The sequence below is a fragment of the Dendrobates tinctorius genome, unplaced genomic scaffold (assembly GCF_039654945.1).
Source record: "Dendrobates tinctorius isolate UK_male_01 unplaced genomic scaffold, ASM3965494v1 ptg000062l, whole genome shotgun sequence".
NCBI lineage: Eukaryota > Metazoa > Chordata > Amphibia > Anura > Dendrobatidae > Dendrobates > Dendrobates tinctorius.
The window spans coordinates 7,284,005-7,305,936 of NW_027361730.1; positions in this window are offsets into that span (position 1 = coordinate 7,284,005).

Sequence of the window (21,932 nt, forward strand, 5' to 3'; positions counted from 1 at the left end):
GGGTTTCATGAAACCCGACTTTCTCAAAAGTCGAGTCGAACGAAATCGACCGACTATAGGGAAAAGTCGGGAAAAGTCGTGAAACACGAAACCCAATGCAAGTCAATGGGTAGAAAAGTCGGCAGTGAGTGGAGGACTTTAAACACACCTGGCATGAATTTTAACCCAAGAGGCGGCGACATCTCTCTCTCTCCTCTCTCTCTCTCTTCTCTCTCTTCCTTTCCCTCTCTCTGCCACTCCAGCTACGCTCTCGCTACGCTCCGCTCCGCTTCTCTCATTGGCTGAAAAAAGTCACGTGCAAGCATTCGGCGAAACCCGACTTTGACGCTTGGGTCGCTGACCGCATGGCCAACTTCACACTGTGGTCGGGTTTCGTTTCATGAAACCCGACTTTGGCGAAAGTCGGCGACTTTTGAATCTAACGGACCTGTTTCGCTCAACTCTACTCATCACTATTTACTTGCTTTAATTCTCTGAATGCTTTATTTTTGTCACTTATTGCGCCCCTTACAGCTCTATTTAGCCATAGTGGTTTCCTCCTATTTCTAGCATGTTTATTCCCATACGGTATATATTGTGCACAGGTCCTATTCAGGATGCTAATAAACGTCTCCCATTTTCTTTGTGTATTTTTATGTCTCAGGATATTATCCCAGTTAATTGCACCAAGATCATCGCTCATCAGTTGGAAATTTGCTTTCCTGAAGTTTAGTGTCCTAGTTACCCCTCTACTAAACATCTTATTAAAGGACACCTGAAAACTTATTAATTTGTGATCACTATTACCCAAGTGACCCCCAACCCTTATATTCGATATGCGGTCTGGCCAGTTGGTTAATATTAGGTCTAGCAGTGCCCACCTCTTGTTGGATCCTGAACCAGTTGTGAAAGGTAATTGTCTCTCATAGTTGTCAAAAACCCATTACTTTTGCTGGAACTGCAGGTTTCGGTTCCCCAATGTATTTCAGGGTAGTTGAAGTCCCCCATAATAATGACTTCTCCTTGTGTCGCTGCTTCATCTATTTGCTTGATGAGGATATTCTCTGTTGCTTACATTATTTTAGGAGACATAACAAACACCTATCAGTAATTTATTATTTTTTTTCCCTCCCCTTATCTCCACCCACAGGGACTCTACATTTTCATTAGATTCATATATATTATCACGCAGGATGGGTTTTAAGGATGATTTTACATATAAACATAAGCCTCCCCCTCGCTTATTTGTACAGTCACTTCTGAACAGACTATAGCCCTGTAAATTAACAGCCCAGTCATGGCTCTGGTCCAGCCATGTCTCAGATATCTGCACCATGTCATAATTATGTTCCAATAAAATTAACTCTAATTCCTCCATTTTATTGGTGAGGCTTTCGGGATTATTATACATGGACTTTATGTATCTCTCTGTACCTCTATTCTTTCTTAAATTATTAACTGTTCTAACCCCACCCCCCATGCCCGCCCCACATTCATTATTTGTGCCCAGGTCTCTATCTGCACTGTCTTCCCTTCCTATAAAAGGAATACTCTCCCCCCATCCCTAGTTTAAACACTTCTCCATCCTTCTAGTCATTTTCTCCCCCAGCACAGCTGCACCCTCCCCATTGAGATGCAGCCCGTCCCTAGCATAGAACCTGTAGCCAACTGAGAAGTCGACCAAGTTCTCCAGGAACCCAAACCCCTACTTCCTACACCAATTCCTGAGCCACTTATTAATCTCCCTAATCTCTCGTTGCCTCTCTGGTGTGGCATGTGGTACAGGAAGTATTTCCGAAAATACCACCTTGGAGGTCCTTGCTTTAAGCTTGCAGCCTAATTCCGTGAAATCATCTTTAAGGACCTTCCACCTACCCCTAACTTTGTCATTTGTGCCAATGTGCACCATGACCGCTGGGTCCTCACCAGCTCCTCCCAGTATTCTGTCAACCCGATCAGTGATGTGTCGGACTCGAGCGCCAGGTAGGCAGCACACCGTTTGGTGATCCCTGTCTTTGTGACAGATTTCCCTATCTGTTCCCCTAATAATTGAGTCCCCCACTACCAGCACCAGTCTGGCCTGCCCTGCTCTCCTATTTCCCCCCTTACTGGAGCAGACACTCCTCCGGGTTTCAGAGGACATGTGTCATAAACTCATTTTCTGCTCCACAAGTTGAGAGTTCCCCTTCCGTTCTCCCTCTGGTGGTGACAGGAGGTAGTGCGGTTGGTTTAAGTGGTAGTGATCTGCCACCTGATGAGGAAGATAATGATTGGATCTCTGAAGTATCAGACTGGATATAAGACAGCCGACGCCCTATCCGGGTGCTGGTGATTCAGTCTGCTTCTCAGGTCCTGGACTTCAGCTCTCTTCCAGTCTTCTCAAGTTAAGTTTGTTTTTTGCTAATGTTCACACTTGCGCTTGTTGGTCAATTCAGTTTTTGTGTAATCAGCCTGCCCATGCTGGGGCTCTGCTGAAGTTCCACTCCTATTGATCAGTATTTGCCAATCTGTTTTTTGTCCCTTATTAGATTGGCCTCTTTTTTGCTCTGTCTCAGAATATTTCAGAGTGCTGATATAGGTTTAGAAGTCTAGTGACTTCAGGGTTAAGTTTGCTATCTAGAAGTGTTGAACAATATTTTTGTAGGTTTTTTTGGCAGATTGCTGAAAGTGTCTTTCCTTTTCTGTCCTTTCTAGTTAGCTGGGCCCCATCGTTTGCTCAGCCTATTTTCCTGCCTTTGTTTGTATTTTCATCTTGTTTCACCATCAATACATGTGGGGGGCTGTCTTTCCTTTGGGGTCTGCTCTGGGGCAGTTAGTTTTCCTCTTTTCCTGCTTTAGGCTTATGTAGTTCTCCGGTTGTGACGAGGCGTCTAGGACCAATGTAGAAACGCTCCACGACTGCTGCTAGTTGTGCGGTTAAGATCAGGGATCTGCAATCTGCATATTTACCAACTTGAGACTTAGCTTGTTGTCTTTTTTTCCTCCTCGGTTTCTCAAACATAACAGACATGCCTTGCTGCAGCAGTGCTACTCCTGCACTGACACTCCCATCATCTGCCAACTTAGCAAACTTATTGGGGTGTGCCAGATCAGGACTAGCCTCCCTGATGCTCTTCCCTTTATCCCGCCTTCTAACTGTCACCCAGCTGGCTTCTTCACTGTCCTGCAGCTCCAACCTAGCATCCCCCCATCTATCCCATTGAGCGTCTGCTCAGTGAGAAGAAGACTCCTTTCCATATTGTCTATGGATCTCAGTGTTGCCAGCTGCACATTTAGATCCAGTATCTGGGCTTCCAAATGCACAACGTGCTCACATCTCGCACAGCAGTATGCACCCTCGACCGGCTGTTCAAGGATTTCATACATGAAGCAAGACGTACACTGGATGGCATTGGCAATAGTGGAGCACATCCTAATGGGGATTGCACCAGACAGAGTGCAGTGGGTGTTGTGTGTGTCTCTGCCTGTGTGTGTGCGGCTGTGTGTGTGTGTTTGTGTGTGAGAGAGTGGTGCGGTGCTGTCTGTGGAATGTGGAAAAAAAAATTAACATTTAACCTTTTTTCACAAAAAAAGATAGTTCAGATCCATTTTTTTTATTTTGACAAGGGTAACAGGAAAAAATGGACCCCAAAATGTGTTGTGTAATTTCTCCAGAGCATTCCAATACCCCATGTGATGGAGAAAACCACAGTTTGGGCGCAAGGCAGAGCTTGGTAGGGAAGAAGTGTCATTTGACTTTTTGAATGCAAAATTTGTTAAAACAATTGGCGGACACCATGTCGTGTTTGGAGAGTCTCTGATGTGCCTAAACATTCACAATTCCCCACAAGTGACACCATTTTGTAAACTAGACACCTCAGGGAACTGATCTAAATGTCTGGTGAGCACATTGAACCCTCAGGTGCTTTGCAGAAGTTTATAACATTTTGCCATAAAAGTTAAAAAAAATTCTAATTTTCCCTACAAATATGTTTTTAGCACAAAATATTGCATTTTCATAAGGGTAACCAGAGAATTTATGCCATACAATTTGTTGTGCAATTTTTCCTGAGTACACTGGGTCGTTGCAAATGCGGCGATACCAAATATGTGTACTTTTATTGTTTTTTTTCATTGAAATATTTATTTAGAGATACAATCTTTTGATTTTTTTATTATAATGTTTGATTTTTAAAAAAATATTTTTACAATTATTTAAAAATTAGTTTTTCGTTTTTTCTAACTTTTTTGTTTTGTCCCACTATGGGACAATCATTTTTTGCAGGATGATCACTTCTATAGCATGCAGATGCAGCAGCATGCCCATGCTGTAGAAACTGTCAGCTCTGCACTGACAGCCAAAACTTGCTATTCATGCATTGGGCATTATCAGCAAGTTTTCTAGGTCTGGTGACCTGAATGTTGTCATAATCTGGTCACATGGCAATGATCGGGACCCCTCATCATGCCGCGGGGTCTCCGATCCAAAGGCAGAGGGGCTGTCAGCTATCTGCCAGCTCCTGGAATACTGTGATCTTGTTCAATCGCAGCATTTCAAGGGTTAAAGTGCCAGGAGGGGTCTGTGACAGCTTCTGGTACTTAGTGCTGGGTGTCAGCTGTCAGAATCAGCTGACACCCGGCGACGATTGCCTGCACAACCCCCTTGTACGTGGATGATCTCGCAGACGTAATAATCCATCCCTGGTAAAATAGACCCAGGGCACATGGACAGATTATTATGACTGATGTCAGAAAGGAGTTAAAGGCATAGTAGTCTTAGTGCATGTAACACCAAAAAAAAAATCAAAATTTCCAGGGCACAAAGCAACTGATTATAATTAATCAACACAAAGAGAAAATCCAGTATAACGTGCCAGTATAAAAATACAGTATATCCTTTATTGACTCAATCAGTGTAAATCATACATAAAGAATGCAAACGTAATATAGATAAAAAGTTTTAAGGTCACTATTCCACCATAATAGGGGATTTTACCAACAAAAGCCTGACCTACAACCTATGTATTCAGTGCATATACATTGTCACTTTGTATAGCCACATCAATCTCTAATACCCGGTACCAATCATGTCCAGCCAAGACAATAAATAGGGTAGAGTAAACCAGTTAGCACTTACATAGGTGGTGGTCTGCTGAATGTGGTATCCCCAAGTTCATTTAAAAAATGACATGAGTTACTCTCCTGTTTTTGATAATCAGCAAAGGTAAATAATAATAATAAATTTTATTTCTATAGCGCCGACATATTCCACGGCACTTTACATTTCAGAGGGGACTTGTACAGACAATAGACATTACAACATAACAATAATCACATAGATTATAACAGATACCAAGAGGAATGAGGGCCCTGCTCGCAAGCTTACAATCTATGAGGAAAAAAAGGGAGACACGAAAGGTGGGTGGTAACAATTGCCCTGATTGTTTGGACCAGCCATAATGTTAAGTGTGTAACAGTACAGACACAGAGGGCTAATGGATGCATAAAGCATGTGGGAACATGATGCGGGGAACCTGGTTATGGTAAAAACTTTTGGCTGTGCCACACAGGGATAGATTAGGTTAATGTGTTGAGGCGGTAGGCCAGTCTGAATAAATGAGTTTTCAGGGCACGCTTAAAATTGTGGGAATTGGGGACTAATCGTATTGACCTGGGAAGTGCATTCCAAAGAATTGGCACAGCACGTGTATAGTCTTGGAGACGGGAGTGGGAGGTTCTGATTATTGTGGATGCTAACCTCAGGTCATCAGCAGAACGGAGGGCACGGGTAGGATGGTATACTGAAACAAGGGAGGAGATGTAGGGTGGTTCTGAGCCATGAAGAGCTTTGTGGGTGAGGGTAATAAGTTAGTACTGGATTCTGGAGTGGATGGGTAGCCAGTGTAATGACTGGCACAAGGTAGAGGATCCCCAAATCCAGATGTGAAAAACTTTTTGCATCATTCCCAAGAAGACTCATGGCTGACTAGCTCAAAAGGGTACTTCTACTCAATACTGAGTAAAGGGTCTGAATACTTATGACCATGTGATATTTCGGTTTTTCTTTTTTAATAAATTTGCAAAAAAAGTCTACATTTCTGTTTTTTCAGTCAAGATGGGGAGTAGAGTGTACATTAATGAGAAAAAAATGAACTTTTTTGAATCTACCAAAAGGCTGCAATGAAACCAAGAGTGAAAAATTTATAGGCGTCTGAATACGTTTCATACCCATTGTATCTACATCTCAGCATAATCTGCCTGTGTGGTTATTGGCTGCAATAGAGATAAAGTATACAAAATTATCCCAGTGACAACACCAGAGCTTGTGGCTCCATAGCTTTAGCTCCTGTCTGCAATTATAGATGTTGTTGTCCCGGTGGGACTCACAAAGAAGAGAAGGTGATAGCTTTATAGGAGCCAAAAATCAGACTTTTTCTTCATTTATAGAATGCAAATACATGGAAATACACAGATATTTACAATATGGCTTTATGTACAATAGTATAATCAGCTTCTCAGTTCACTGACTGCAATACAGCTCAAGATTACCAAATTCTCCTAGCCACATCATTATGGACTGTCGCTTATTGCTAGAGTTGTTAACTGAAAACATGAGATCATTAGTTTGAGTCTCAAGAAGATCTGATAAGGGGACTAGAATAATTTAATTTGCACACTGAGTGAAGAGATGAAGCCCAGCCCCTGAGGAGGAGCTTATGGAGCAATGAAGATGTCGGAGAGAGGTGAGCATTTGAAGCCAGGACAAAGCCCTGAGGTGTCAGGACTGAGCCCTCAAATTGAGTCAGTCCTGCTAAATTCAGGACGGTTGGGAGCTATCATGTAACCCTTAAGCTTACACCTGTCTATATGTGTAAACAACGAGCAGTGATGCATTTACCTTTACGCAACCCCCTGCCAACGTACAGGAATACACTGTCTATAATGATATTACGAATATGCTCATATTCGTAGTACCCTCCTAGAACTTTCCATTGTCACACACACACTGAGCTCTGCTACATCCATTACATCTGTGCAAGACACACGTTGTGGGTTTTTCGACCCCCTCCCCTCCCAGCTCCTTCTAGCCCCACACTCTGTGTAACGTGATACTAGTTTATGACCCTAAGCTGGCTGAAGGCAGTGGGGAAACGTGCTCTTTTTACTAAGATAGAGTTTATTTAAGATCTAAATATTAGGGTATATCTTGATCCCAGTTGGTGTTATAGGTATAAAAGTTACATATTTTGGATGTGCTTCGATAGAGCTACCCACCCTTTAGTTTTCTAGACTCCAGCTTCAGCAGAATCCAAGAAATGGATTCCTACCTAACTGGTTCATACAGGTACTTCATGTTTGGGCTCAAATTAATGCCAGGCTCATTCTCGGAGGGATGGTACTTCTGCTGTTACTCTACGAGGTTTCCAGCTCGAGCTACGACGGTTATGAGTTTTCAGTACATGTTAGTCCCTGTGAGAAAAGAGGAGTGCTTCCATTACTCCGCCCCCTCAGTGATGTCATGACCAGGGTCTATAATATAGTGGGAGCTCATTTTGCAGGGGTCTTTGCCCTGGAAGCTTGATACAGAGAGGCTCTGTGATGCATTTTGATATATTGCCCTTCCCCGGCACCACATGGTCTGCTATGAAATGACTTAAGCAACTGTAAGTGTTTTTCTTCTTTTAATACCCATTATTTTGTGATCACTTGTATATATGATTATCTCCCTTTGTAATGCTGCAACCCACCAACCTACTGTCTCCTTCCCCACCATCCTGTAGCATGTAAGCCCAAAACGGCAGGGTCCTCTCCCCTCTGTATCAGTCTGTCATTGTTAGTTTATTTACTGTAAGTGATATCTGTACTTTGTATGTAACCCCTTCTCATGTACAGCACCATGGAATCAATGGTGCTATATAAATAATAATAATAATAATAATAATAATGTCTTTTTATACCTTTTGTAAACATTGCATACATGATAGTCCTAAAAACCTAAAAAATCTAGATATCACTCCGTGTTCAATTATATAAACTCAAAGCCAAAAAAATAAATTAATGGCACAAGGAGTGTATGAAAAATATCATAATTTTATTCACAAATGCATATAATAATATCACTGTATTCACATAGATGCCTCAGAAACAAAGTAGAAAAATCACTTGCAGCTAGTTTAGACACAGAAAAACCTACATTATATTAAATAGATGCTACATGATAAATCAAAAAACATCCATAGTGGAAAAAGAACAGGCGAAACGTGCGTCGGGGTGGATCGCAGCAGCAGCTTAGTCACATACCACAGGTATGATATTACTTAGGACTATTGTATGGTTGTGTGATAGGCAAAATTGACTCCACTATGGCTGTTTTTTATACTTTTATAAACTGTCTACTTTTTGGAGTAAAATATAAAATTACTAGCTTCGTTTCTCCTTGCTCTATAACATACCCCCACGACCTCCATGCTAAATTAAGCCAACGCTATTGATTAGGGTGGCTCCTGCCCCATATTCTACTGTAGAAAAAGGAGCTGTGGTGGCGTAGAGTGTGTCCTGGGCTTTTGGGGGAGACCCTGGCAGGGACGGATGGAGATTGATAAGTGTATATCTCGCCTAGGACTGGGATTAGTCATCTCCCTCACAGCAGCCTTACCATTAGCCTGTACACGGTGAGGCAGCCCATCTGGCTACTACTTATCCTAGATGCAGTTCCCTGACTGACCTGAGGGTAAGGGTGGTGCAGGAGAGCTGCAAGTTCCAAACTGGAACTGGAAAGTGGGATATACATAAATCTCTGCTGAAGAACTGGGGGCCACCAAACACCCCTGCAATTCGTGACATTTGGTGGCAGCAGTGTGAAAACCAAATATATCCCCCCGGTAATTTCGTCACAATTGGGGGCAGCAGTTGGATACCCAAATATATCCCCCCTGCGATTCATCACATTTGGTGGCAGCGGTGGGATAACCAAATATATCCCCCCTCTGATTTCTTCACAATTGGTGGCAGCAGTGGGATACCCAAAAATATCCCCCCTGCGATTCATCACACTGTCTACATCTGTATAAATAAATTCAGAGGTGTAATATGGCCTCACTATGCTGATGATGGGCCAAGAGGCTAATTGTCAATAGCATTATTATAGAGTAGTTATTCTTTATGATAAATCTTCCTACCATACCATACATGCAGGGGTGAACATATCCTTGGTGTTATGTCTGCAGCCACACAGGGGTCTGAGAAGTAAAGGGGCCCATTTCCACATCCGAGCAGTAAGCAGCTTCTGTCACAAAGCGCCTTATACTATTCTTGCACAGGAGCACTCTTTTGTCCTGTGTCTTCCCCTGTATACATGACATCTTATATTATGGTCACCGTATGTCCATATTATGGAACCAGTTGTACAAACTCAACCATGATTGTTTGTGTCACAACCAAAAAACTTTTGCTGTTTTCTTATGCTTTCATACTGCGCCATTCTAAGCATACTGTACCTTGCCATATTCTATTTCCATGCAGCTGAAGACATCATATCTGATTCTACCACATCAAACTTAGTCAACTTAGTACTATCTTCATTCCTTATGCATATAATAATATGTTCAACCAGAGACTTGATTTCTGTCATTACCTGTGAACTATCGTATATAATCATGATAAAAGATGAAAAAAGCATGCTTAAAATGCTGCATCTCAGTCTGCCATTTTCAGGGATCCATTTATCTACAAATCTGCAATGATTGTACCCCTTAATAAACATCACTAGCACTTTCCTATTGAATACAGCAAGGTAAATCATGGTAGATGCCTCACTTTTCAGAAGTAAATCACTATTCCATAAATAATTTTGTTAAACGCACACACTGAGCCGGTAAATCATTATCACCATTTGCCGTTATAGCCAGTCATCCACATCACAATAACTAATGATTATACTATCATAACATTTTCTACTTTTCATAATGGTGGATTTTATTTACAGCTTCCCACTGAGCATTGGCCGGGTCATTCTTGGCAGAAAATCAGAAAATATTTATAGTTTAATTTGGTTTTATCACAGACATGACAAATGGCGTCCCGGGAGTCTCTTAACTTGTAATAATTAAGAAGTCCTAAAAAGCTTGAGCAACTGGATGAATCAGCTACTGCTGCAGATATGTGATATTATTACTCTGAGTGAACTTGATGGTCACATTTTAATCGATTAAATAAATAAATGGCTACCTTCTCTATTAGTCAGCAGTTAGTCCACCTTACAGTGTAGTATCTGTTACTAGTATTCCCTCTCTTTAAAATGGTTTGATATCTTTTATGTACAGTCATATGTTAAAGTTTGGGCACCCCTATTAATGTTAACCTTTTTTCTTTATAACAACTTTGGTTTTTGCAACAGCTATTTCAGTTTCATATATCTAATAAATGATGGACTCAGTTATATTTCTGGATTCAAAAGAGGTTTATTGTACTAACAGAAAATGTGCAATCTGCATTTAAACAAAATTTGACCGGTGCAAAAGTATGGGCACCCTTATCATTTTCTTGATTTGAACACTCCTAACTACTTTTAACTGACTTCCTGAAGCACTAAATTGGTTTTGTAACCTCATTGAGCTTTGAACTTCATAGCCAGGTGTATCAAATCATGAGAAAAGGTATTTAAGGTGGCCACTTGCAAGTAGTTCTCCTATTTGATTCTCCTATGAAGAGTGGCATCATGGGCTCCTCAAAACAACTCTCAAATGATCTGAAAACAAAGATTATTCAACATAGCTTTTCAGGGGAAGGATACAAAAAGTTGTCTCAGAGATTTAACCTGTCAGTTTCCACTGTGAGGAACATAGTAAGGAAATGGAAGAACACAGGTACGGTTCTTGTTAAGCCCAGAAGTGGCAGGCCAAGAAAAATATCAGAAAGGCAGAGAAGAAGAATGGTGAGAACAGTCAAGGACAATCCACAGACCACCTCCAAAGACCTGCAGCATCATCTTGCTGCAGATGGTGTCACTGTGCATCGGTCAACAATACAATCAGTGATGAAATTGAAGTTACGCAGGGGATGGATATTTCAGCAAGACAATGATTCAAAACACCGCTCCAAATCTACTCAGGCATTCATGCAGAGGAACAATTACAGTGTTCTGGAATGGCCATCCCAGTCCCCAGCCCTGAATATTATTGAACATCTGTGGGATGATTTGAAGCGGGCTGTCCATGCTCGGCAACCATCAAACTTAACTGAACTGGAATTGTTTTGTAAACAGGAATGGTCACAAATACCTTCATCCAGGAACTCATTAATAACTACAGGAAGCGACTACAGGCTGTTATTTTTGCAAAAGGAGGATCTACGAAATATTAATGTCACTTTTATGTTGATGTGCCCATACTTTTGCACCGGTCAAGTTTTGTTTAAATGCAGATTGCACATTTTCTGTTAGTACAATAAACCTCATTTGAATCCATCAATATAACTGAGTTCATCAGTTATTAGATATATGAAACTGAAATAGCTGTTGCAAAAACTAAAAATTGTTATAAAGAAAAAAGGTTAACATTAATAGGGGTGCCTAAACTTTAACATATCACTGTATACTTTGCAGATGTGTTGCTGATAGTTGCAACATTGCATTTTTAACTCACTAAGGCTATGTTCACATAGAGTTTTTTAGGTGGATTTCAAAATGTTTCAAAGCAAAGAGTTTTCAAAGGAGGATTTGTAGTGTTTTTTTATGTGCAGATCTTCTTCAAAATCCACAGAAAAAATGAGATATTATGTTAGAAATGTTTACGCACAATGACTAGGTTCCATCTTTCTAGCATTTGGCACCTGCCCAGTGGACCGGACATAAATACTTCAACCTAAAAACACGATTAACTATTTGTTTCTTACAGATTTAGGATAGCATTGTTTTTATCCCAGACATCTTGTGGTGGCTTCATTGTCCTGTTTATGACATAGTTTTAAGCCCCCCACACACCACAGACAACTGTCGACCAATCGTTCAGCCGACAACTATCTCAACCATCTCTCTCATATACAGGAGAGCTCACTCTGACTGCTCCTGTGTACTTTATGATACATCTCTGGTGACAGCTTATGCCTTAGAGAACAAAAAGGACTGTCAATTGGAAATCAGAGATGCTGGATCCTTAACTCCTCTGAAAATCATCTGTTGGGGCCACCATACACAATAGAATGTAGGTCAAACCCATCAGTATCGGCTAATTTTAATCTAATGTCTAGGAGAGATATTACCGTAATTGATAATGTTTTATAACATTTTGGATCTTTAGCATAGAAAAATAATAGACTCCCCAATCCCAATTTAGACTTCAATGTCTGAAAATCATTATTATTATTTGCAATAGAACTTTAGGTAATCTGTGGATTTTCAGCTGGTTGGTATGAAACTTGTTAGAGGTTTTTATAACATTTATTTTAGGAAATTAGCTGCTTTAGGTAGCTACATGTTCTAGAGTTGCTTTATTACTATTTTTGCATTTATGTGCCTGTCACAAATGTTCAATGCTCCTGGGAATATATGTAATGCGTGCAGTGGTAAGTTATGCATAATAGTGCAGTGTCGTGCCCTGGATCCAGCTATCACAGCAAATACCCAATCCGATTAATGAGACTGGGAATTCCTTAACACTTCAACATCTGAAAATAATGCTGTTTCCTTAGATGCGTCTGCATTTAAATATTTGCTATTTTGTCTGTGTCACAGGTGGGCCAGGGAAGCTACAACTAGAGTTTTCGACTAAATCAATATGCACAATAAAACACAGAGAACAGAAAAAACCATAATAATATAGAAAAATAAATAAAATGCTTACAACTGTTGGTTCATATATGCTGTTATCAATTTTCCTACTGTATGTAGCACTTACACATTTGCAACAGAAAGCTTTTAGTATTTTATATACATCCAAGGGTAGGCAAGGTAGGAATATTCAAGAGTATTAAATCTAGGAGAGTCCCTTCTAGAGAAGCATATTGGTGTACTTGAAGATCACAGGCTAAATAAGAGCATGCAACGTGAACCTGCTGCTTCTAAGGCCAGCACGACATTGTCATGTATTAAAAAATATATAGCTTCATGGGAAAGGAATGTAATACCACCAATTTCCAAAGGGTTAGTGAGTCCTCATTTGGAATATGCAGTTCAGTGGAATGGTTTCCCTAGAGTTAGGAAAAGTACAAAGACGTGGCATAAAGAATTTTGGCTGTGAGAAAAGATAAAAAAAATACATTTAATTAGTCTTGAGAAGAGATGTCTCAGGGGGGGGAAATACGAAAGGGGTTGGATATTTTTAAATTGGTAAAATTGCATGGAGCTTGTAAAAACAAACAACTTTGCAAGGCTTATCAGTTGTGGCCGGTTTCCTAGGCAGGCAGCACAGCGCTTACTAAGTTTGGTATAGAACTTGCAAGCGCTATTTTGAAACTTGCTAGAGTTTCGGTGCCCCTGCTCTCTTCTGATGAAGCAGAGGAAGAGTTGCATATGCTTAACGCATTGGAGGAGGCACAGTTTGTGCCAGTAGAACAAACATGCTACGTGCCTGAGCTGCCAATAATGGAGCACAACATTCCCTCAATCAAGAATGCCAGAAGGCTGGAAACTCGTTTGCTGCTGAAGACCGAACACTGGACAATCCCTTTAACAAGTACATAAATGGCCCATGCAAAAAATATCATTACAAACTATTTTATGTAAAATCTCCCAAAATACAATAGAGCTCGACCTCCACCTGAAAAGGGTTTAATCACCAAAGGAGACAAGGCTTCTTTACTATGAGAACTATTAATCTGTGGAACAGCCTACAACAGGATCCGAACGGAGCAAAAACTGTCGAGGTCCAGGTTGGTTTTAAAAAAATATTTAAATTCCTTTTTAGAAGAAATAACAAAATTATTTACGGTATGTAAATATGCAAAATTGAGCCAGTCTTTTGAATATTGGGATCAGAATGCAAAAATGTGCTCTTTTAGGCAAGATGTGATCATCTATGGGGGTTGTAACTATACCCCATTGCTTTATCCTCTCCAGTCCCTCAGATGTATTTAATGGACGTGAACTAATTAATTTCTAAATGTTGACAAGTATAGTCATGTGCACACATTACCCAAAGAGATCTTTGATGAAGAATGAGCAGTGTGTGGGTGCTTGCCCTTCCTACAGAAACACACAAGAATAGTGACAAGAAAATTACTCTTGCTCATTAATCATTCATTAATCATTATACATTTACTACTCTTTCAGGTTTTCTTTTACCTGTTGCAAATATTTTATTCAACAGTCAACTCTCCTTTCTAATTCTAAACCTGTCTACAGTGGCTTAGGAGTGAATACCTAATATTTGTGGTGATCAAAAGTCATTTAGGGGTCAATAGCTAAAGTTCTTGGTTGTTCAGAATGGTTAAGAGAACAGTGCTAATATCTCAAGTGATCATACAAAAAGGAATGGAAGCTATATACCATAAAATCAGTAAAGTTTTATTAGGAATAAATTAAAAATGCCTTATAGCACAATACAATACATATGGGGGCAAAAAAATGCAAAAAGAAATAGGCCTTAAACACCAGTATATGTGTTAGGAGTCAGATTTCTGTCCTTCCTATGCAGGAATCTAGACCCTCACATTCGGCAGTCTCCTGCTTATTGTCTACTGCAGAGCAGATTGCCTTGCAGCAACTCTCTCCGGAGGCTAAGTCCTTCGTTCCATCTTCTGAGCATGCTCATGGGACGATCTCCCATTGGAGTTCGGAAGTCAGGTGCTCAGGTCCTGCTCCTGATCCCATTGGCTCAGCTCAGAGTTCTGGAGACTTCCGGAAGGTCCCATTTGCTATAAAAAGCGTATAGTCATACTTGCTGCAGTGTGTATGTGGATGGATGCATGATCTGGTGAATGACTCATTTGAAACCCCTTTCCTTGGATGTTATGACTGTGTGTGGGATTGAGTTATCTAGCCAGTACCAGCGCCAGCGCGCCATTGCTCTAGGCACACTTGCTAGCGTCAGACATAGCGCCTGCTGTTTAGCGGTGTCACTCTACGGCACTATCCACGCCGCGCTGCAGTAGCAGCCTACTTGGGCGTCTGCGGTTGCGACGCTTGACACACGAATAGCTACGGTAGGTCTAGAAGGACGTAGTACCGCCATCTAGGGCTACTCCTGTGACTGCATTACCGCGTGTGTTACTCTGAGTACCTGTGATATTAACAGGCTCAGACTTATTGTGTTTATTTCTGTGATGCAGCTCTGTGATTCAACAGAGATTGCTCTGTGCACTTGGGTGACGTCAAATCCTGTGCACACTACCGCCATATTGCTCTGTCATCACCTAGCTGCGGTTTTTCCATCCACCGCACGGTGGACCCCGAGTGGCGAACACACTTTATTTATATTTTTATTTAGTGTGTTCCGCCGTTCCTAACAATATGAGGTTCAAAGAGATATATACATATATTCTATTATTGATCCATAAAGATGTCCCAAAAAATAAATAATAATTAATGGAGCAAATAATATAACGCTTCCAGAAGGAATAACTCCTAAAAAAGGTCAATATAGGAATAAATAACAATTCATCTTATGTATCTGACGCTGACCAGTGCCGACGTCACACGGAGTCCGCCGACGGAAGCGCCACTAACTAACCACTGTGACTGGCATAACGGGCTCCCTATAAATACATCACTAAAGAGCTACTGCGCTAGCACACTCCCTTAAGAAGAAGCTTAGCCACGAAACACACGTCAGGGGTGCCACGGCCTTCCAGGTATACCATTTATCAGCAGTAACCCTTTCCATTTCTTTTCTGGCAGTCTATATACTTTGCCTTATCTAGCCGGCATGTCTATTCATTGCACTATGCATCACTCTGTATAGCATGTCTGTCTATATACTGCACTTTGCACTTATACGGCATATGGCTATCATAACCAGTATTATTCAGTAGTGGACAACAACTTTAACTTCAATAACTCTGTGGTCCAGGTCAATATAGTTAAAGATTAGAGTTGTGATGCAAGTGATGGTAGGAATATTCGTGGTGTAAATGGCAAAATACTTGTCAGGATTAGTTAAGGGATATAGGCCAGACTGCAGAGAGATGTTGGCCATGACACCTGTTGCTTGACCGAAGTTCACTAGGTGTCCCTGCTACATTGCATTGCAACCCCATGGGTACTGTGACAAGCAAATCTCATGAAGTCCAGAATTTAGGTGACTTCCTTGTCAAAGTTGCAGGGATTTAATGCGACTCAATTTATTTACATTGCATTGTGATGTAGCAGTGAGACTTAGCGATCCTTGGTCGTGCAACAGATGCTGCAGCCAAACTCGCCATGTATCTCCAGCTTAATATACAGTAAATGCAGGCTACACATGAAGTATGTCAGTCCTTGAATAAAGATTACCCGCATTAATGAGCTCTATCTGTTCACACCACAATACATAAGTCAGAGGATTGAGTTCTCGTATTTAATACACTGTAGGATGACATGCTTCTGCGCTTTTAGAGCTCTTATAAATGGCATCCTGTTGTTTCAGCTGAAAGGGCAGCTTTTGCTGTAGTCAGTTCGGATTTTTTTATGTTTTGGCTGAAAAAGAGAGAAGTTTCTTCAGGAGAGCACCTTTGTAAAAGAAGTGCATCCATCCGAATTACAAACACCCTACAATCAGAAAGCAAATTTTATTGCAAAATAAACAAAATGTACATAAAAACTGTCCTCATTTAAAATAAGAAGTAAACACACAATGCAGAAAGAGAAAGATGCGTCCTTCTGCTAAAGCTGCATCAGCGAGAACAGTTTGGCACTGCCCTTGACATCTGCATTGATAATGAAATCACATTATATGCTTTTCTCTAACATTCCTTTGAACACATCAATTGGTACCAGAGACCAGTCAGACGGAGCTCAGCCACATGCAATGACAGTTGCCATGACACCTATGAAGTGATTGGTCCCACTATACAATGACATCAACAGATGACTTCCCACGGTCCCTGTGTTAATTGGTCAATTACCTTGAACATAGCAGCACCTTGTTGAGACCAGCTGCCTTAATTGGCAACATTAACAGAAACACTGCATTGTTAGCATGCCCTGCAGGCTTGAGATTTTCTTTTGCTTTCTTGTCTTCCCTCGCTCTCCTCCCTCGCTTAATCAAGACTGTGTTGCAAATGTAATCAAGTCAAAATACTCATATACTCAAGACTTCAGCCCCTAGCTGCTGTTCTTTTAGGGGTCAGAAGGGGAATTTGGAAGAGCTTGGTTTCAAAGCTTGTTTTTCAACTCTTAACCATGTCATAGACAGAGATTTGTCAGTAGCTAGCAAATCTACAGCTCACTCATCACTTTTCTTCACCAGCAGCTTTTAGTTTGTTCTCCAAGTAACTCATACTTGATATCACTCCTATAAATGCAAGAGGATCTTGAAAAAGAGGAGAGATTCCCAAAACTTCCAGAAGAGTTAACAAATCTCTCCAGGACTCTCAGAGCCTCCTGAAACCTGAGGTAAAGCAGTACCCTCAGAAAGGATCTGTCATCAGACAGAGTCTCCCTGTTCTGCACATTCATTGGGCAGGAAATAGGTCAAGGGAGGGCATGGTAATGAATGGGAAATAAACTGCAATACTCAGCAGCTTCCACTAAACATTGTACTGAGCCATAGAATTGCAGTATTCAGCTTCACACGTAGCTCACATCCAGCTTCTGCTGAAGCAGATTTCAAATATTAGTAAGGGGTATTGAAGAGGATGCTGAGTGACGAACTCGGGTTCTCGTTGCTCGGGTCGAGCAAATTGGAATGATTGGGTGCTCGACCCAAGCAACAAGCTATGGGAAACCCAAGCATTTTTGCTGCGATCCCCCTGGGGGTCTTTTTAGGGTCTGAAAACATCTGAAATTGATGGGAACAGTGCTGAAATGACATGGGAACATCATGGGGAAGACCCCTGGAAGCATTTCTGACTCCCTGGTCACTGCTGTGAAAAATATTGTCAGAGTCATATGCCACTTTTCCAGGAGCACAATAAAACATACAAAAACTAAACCAAAGTGATTTTCCTATGAAATATGTTAAGGAACATCCTTTCTAGGGTAATGACTTGTATGTAAGGCCAAATAAATAACCCAAAGCAAGAATGTTCCTCCACCACTTGGGCTATGTTCACAAGTAGCGTTTTTGATTCGTTTTTCACTTTAACATTGCTTTCAACCAAGGCAAATGCATTCACCGGGAAATGTCATTTTAACATTTTACAATCTTAGCTGGCCATGTGGTGTGTGACACATCATCAGACATATCCTGTTTCAATTATGAAGGAGGGACTGTTAAAGGAGGAGGGCCATCAGGCGGACTTTAATCTTCTTAAAGGGACAGCAGTTTGTCCTCACTATTTTCAGAGAACCATCAGCCGGCTATGTTGTTCAAATTATTAAAGAGTGGATATCCTATACTGTTATTGCCTATGCATTGAATGCAAGGCCTGCCCTGCCCCAAAGTTACACGCAACCCAATAACCCTTTGAACCAACATTCTGGATGGACACATGAAACCAAAGTTCCCATTTTTCTTGATTAGCTACTCACATAACGTTAGCTTGTGCATTGAATGCAAGGCCTGCCCTACTCCAAAGTTACACGCAACCCAATAACCATTTGAACCAACATACTGGATGGACACATGAAACCAAAGTTCCCATTTTTCTTAATTAGCTACTCACATAATGTTAGCTTGTGCATTGAATGCAAGGCCTGCCCTGCCCCAAAGTTACACACAACCCAATAACCCATTAAACCAACTTACTGAAAGTCCACATGAAATCAAAGTTCCCATTTTTCTTAATTAGCTACTCCCATAATGTTAGCCTATGCAATGACTGCAAGGCCTGTCCTGCCCAAAGATTTCACGCACCCCAATAGCTCTTTGAACCAACATACTGGATGGCCACATGAAACCAAATTTCCCATTTTTCTAAATTTGCTACTCCCATAATGTTAGCCTTTGCGTTGAATGCAAGGCATGCCCAGCCCCAAAGTTACACACACCCCAATAACCATTTGGACCAACGTACTGAATGGCCACATGAAAACAAAGTTCCCATTTTTTTATAACTTGCTACTGACATAATATTTGCCCATGAAGTGAATGCAAGGCCTGCTCCAAATTTGGACGCTCACCAATAACCCTTTGAAGAGACGTCCTGGATGGCCACATGAAATCAAAGTTCCCATTATTCATTTGGTACTCCCATAATGTTTGCCCATGAAATGAGTGCAAGTGTGGAGGCTAAAAAACCTGCATTGGAGAATTGCAGTGTGGAGGCTGAAGAATCTGCAGTGGCAATTGCAGTGTTGAGGCTGAAGACCCGGCAGTGGAGCATTGCAATGATGAGCCTAAAGAACCAGCAGTGGATAATTGCAGTGTTGAGGCTAAGAAACTGTAGTGGAGAACTGCAGTATTGAGGCTGAAGAAGCTGCACTGGAGAATTGCATTGTTAAGCCTAAAGAACCAGCAGTGTTGAGGCTGAACACCCAGCAGTGGAGCATTGCAGTATTGAGGCAGAAGAAACTGCTGTGGAGAATTGCAGTGCTGAGGCTGAAGACTCGGCAGTGGTGTATTGCAGTGTTGAGCCTGAAGAACCAGCAGTGGTGCATTGCAGTGTTGAGGCTGAACACCCCACAGTGGCGCATTGCAGTGTTGAGGATGAACACCCAGCAGTGGAGCATTGCAGTATTGAGACTGAAGGCCCAGAATTGGAGCATTGCATAGTTAAGGCTGAAGACCCAGCTGTGGAGGATTTAAGTGTTGAGGCTGAAGACCCCACAGTGGAACATTTAAGTTTTGAGGCTGAAGACACGTCAGAGGAGCATTGCAGTGTTGAGTTTGAAGAACCAGCAGTGGAGAATTGCAGTGTTGAGGTTGAAGAAACTGCAGTGGAGAATTGCAGTGTTGAGGCTGAAGAACCAGCAGTGGAGAATTGCAGTGCTGAGGCTGAAGAAACTGCAGTGGAGAATTGCACTGTTGAGGCTGAAGAAACTGCAGTGGAGAATTGCAGTGTTGAGCCTAAAGAACCAGCAATGGAGTATTGCAGTGGTGAGGCTGAACATCTGGTAGTGGAGCATTGCAGTGTTGAACCTAAAGAACCAGCAGTGGAGCATTGCAGTGTTTAGACTGAAGACCCAGAATTGGAGCAATGAATAGTTGAGGCTGAAGACCTGGCAGTGGAGCATTTAAGTGTTGAGACTGGACACCCGACAGTGGAACATTTAACCCCTTTCTGCCAGATGACATACTTTCCCATCCATGAGCCCTGGGACATAATTCCCATGGATGGGATAGTACATCATAGGCGATCAGCGGCGCTCTTGGGGGAGCGCGGCTGATTGCGGTCAGGTGTCAGCTGATTATCACAGCTGACACCCGGCACTAAGTGCCAGGAGTGTTCACGGACCGACACCCGGCACTAATTGCCTGGAGTGTTCACGGACCGCTCCCTGCACTTTAACCCCCGGAACACTGCGATCAAACATGCTCTGACAGCCCCTCTGCCCTTGGATCAGAGGCCCCGCGGCATGATGCGGGGTCCCGATCGCTGCCATGGAGACCCGATGTTGTCATGATGACATCCAGGTCTCCAGGCTTGAGAGACTTCCTGTCATGTGCAGTGCATGTCAGGAAGTCTCACAGGTCAGTGTACAGAAGCTGCAGTGCTGACAGCATCTATAGCATGCCGATCTACATGCTATAGAAGTGATCAACCTGCACAAAATGAGTGTCCCATAGTGAGACAAAGTGTAAAAGTAAGAAATAAAAAAACACTTTTTAAATAATTGTAAAAATATTTGTAAAAAATAATAAAAAAATAAATATTTATTCTATCATAAAATCAATATTTGAATAAAAAAATGTAAGCAATTAAAGTACACATATTTAGTATTGCTGCGTCCTTAAGGACCTGACCTATAAAACTGTCCCACTAGTTAGCCCCTTTAGTGAACACCATAAAAAAAGGCAAAAAAATAATGCTTTAGCATCATACCAACAAACAAAAAGTGCAATAACATGTGATCAAAGAGATGGATATAAATAAACATGGTACCGCTGAAAACATCATCTTGTCCTGCAAGAATCAAGCCGTCATACACCATCGTCAGTGAAAAAATGAAAAAGTTATAGCAGTTACAATAAAGCGATGCAAAAATAATTATTTTTTATATGAAATAGTTTTTATTGCATAAAAGCGCCAAAACATGAAAAAATTATATAAATTAGGTATCACTGTCATAGTACTGACCTGAAGAATAAAACTGCTTTATCAATTTTACCACACATGGAACGGTATAAACGCCCCCCCCCAAAAGAAATTCATGAATTGCTGGTTTTTGTTCATTCTGTATCCCAAAAATTGGAATAAAAAACGATAAAAAAAGTCATGTGCCCAAAAACTGTACCAATAAAATCGTCAACTCATCCCGCAAAAAGCAATAGCTCTCAAAATGTGGTGATGCAAAAACTATTATTTGCAATAAAAAGCGTCTTTTAGTGTGTGACAGCTGCCAAACATAAAAACCCACTATAAAAACCAGCTATAAAAAAAAAATGAAACCTCCCTTTATCACCCCCTTAGTTAGGGAAAAATAATAAAATAAAAAAGTGTATTTATTTCCATTTTCCCATTAGGGTTAGGGTTGGGGTTGGGGTTAGTGTTGGGGCTAAAGTCAGGGTTAGGGTTGGGGCTGGGATTAGGGCTAGGGTTGGGATTAGAGTTAGGTTGTAATTAGGGTCAGGGTTGGGATTAGTGTTAGGGGTGAGTTAGGGTTAGGTTTGTGGCTAGCGTTATGGCTATGGTTGGGGTTAGGGTAGGGATTTGGGTTAGGGGTGTGTTGGGGATAGGGTTGGAGTTAGAATTGTGGGGCTTCCACTGTTTAGGCACATCAGGGGCTCTCCAAACATGAC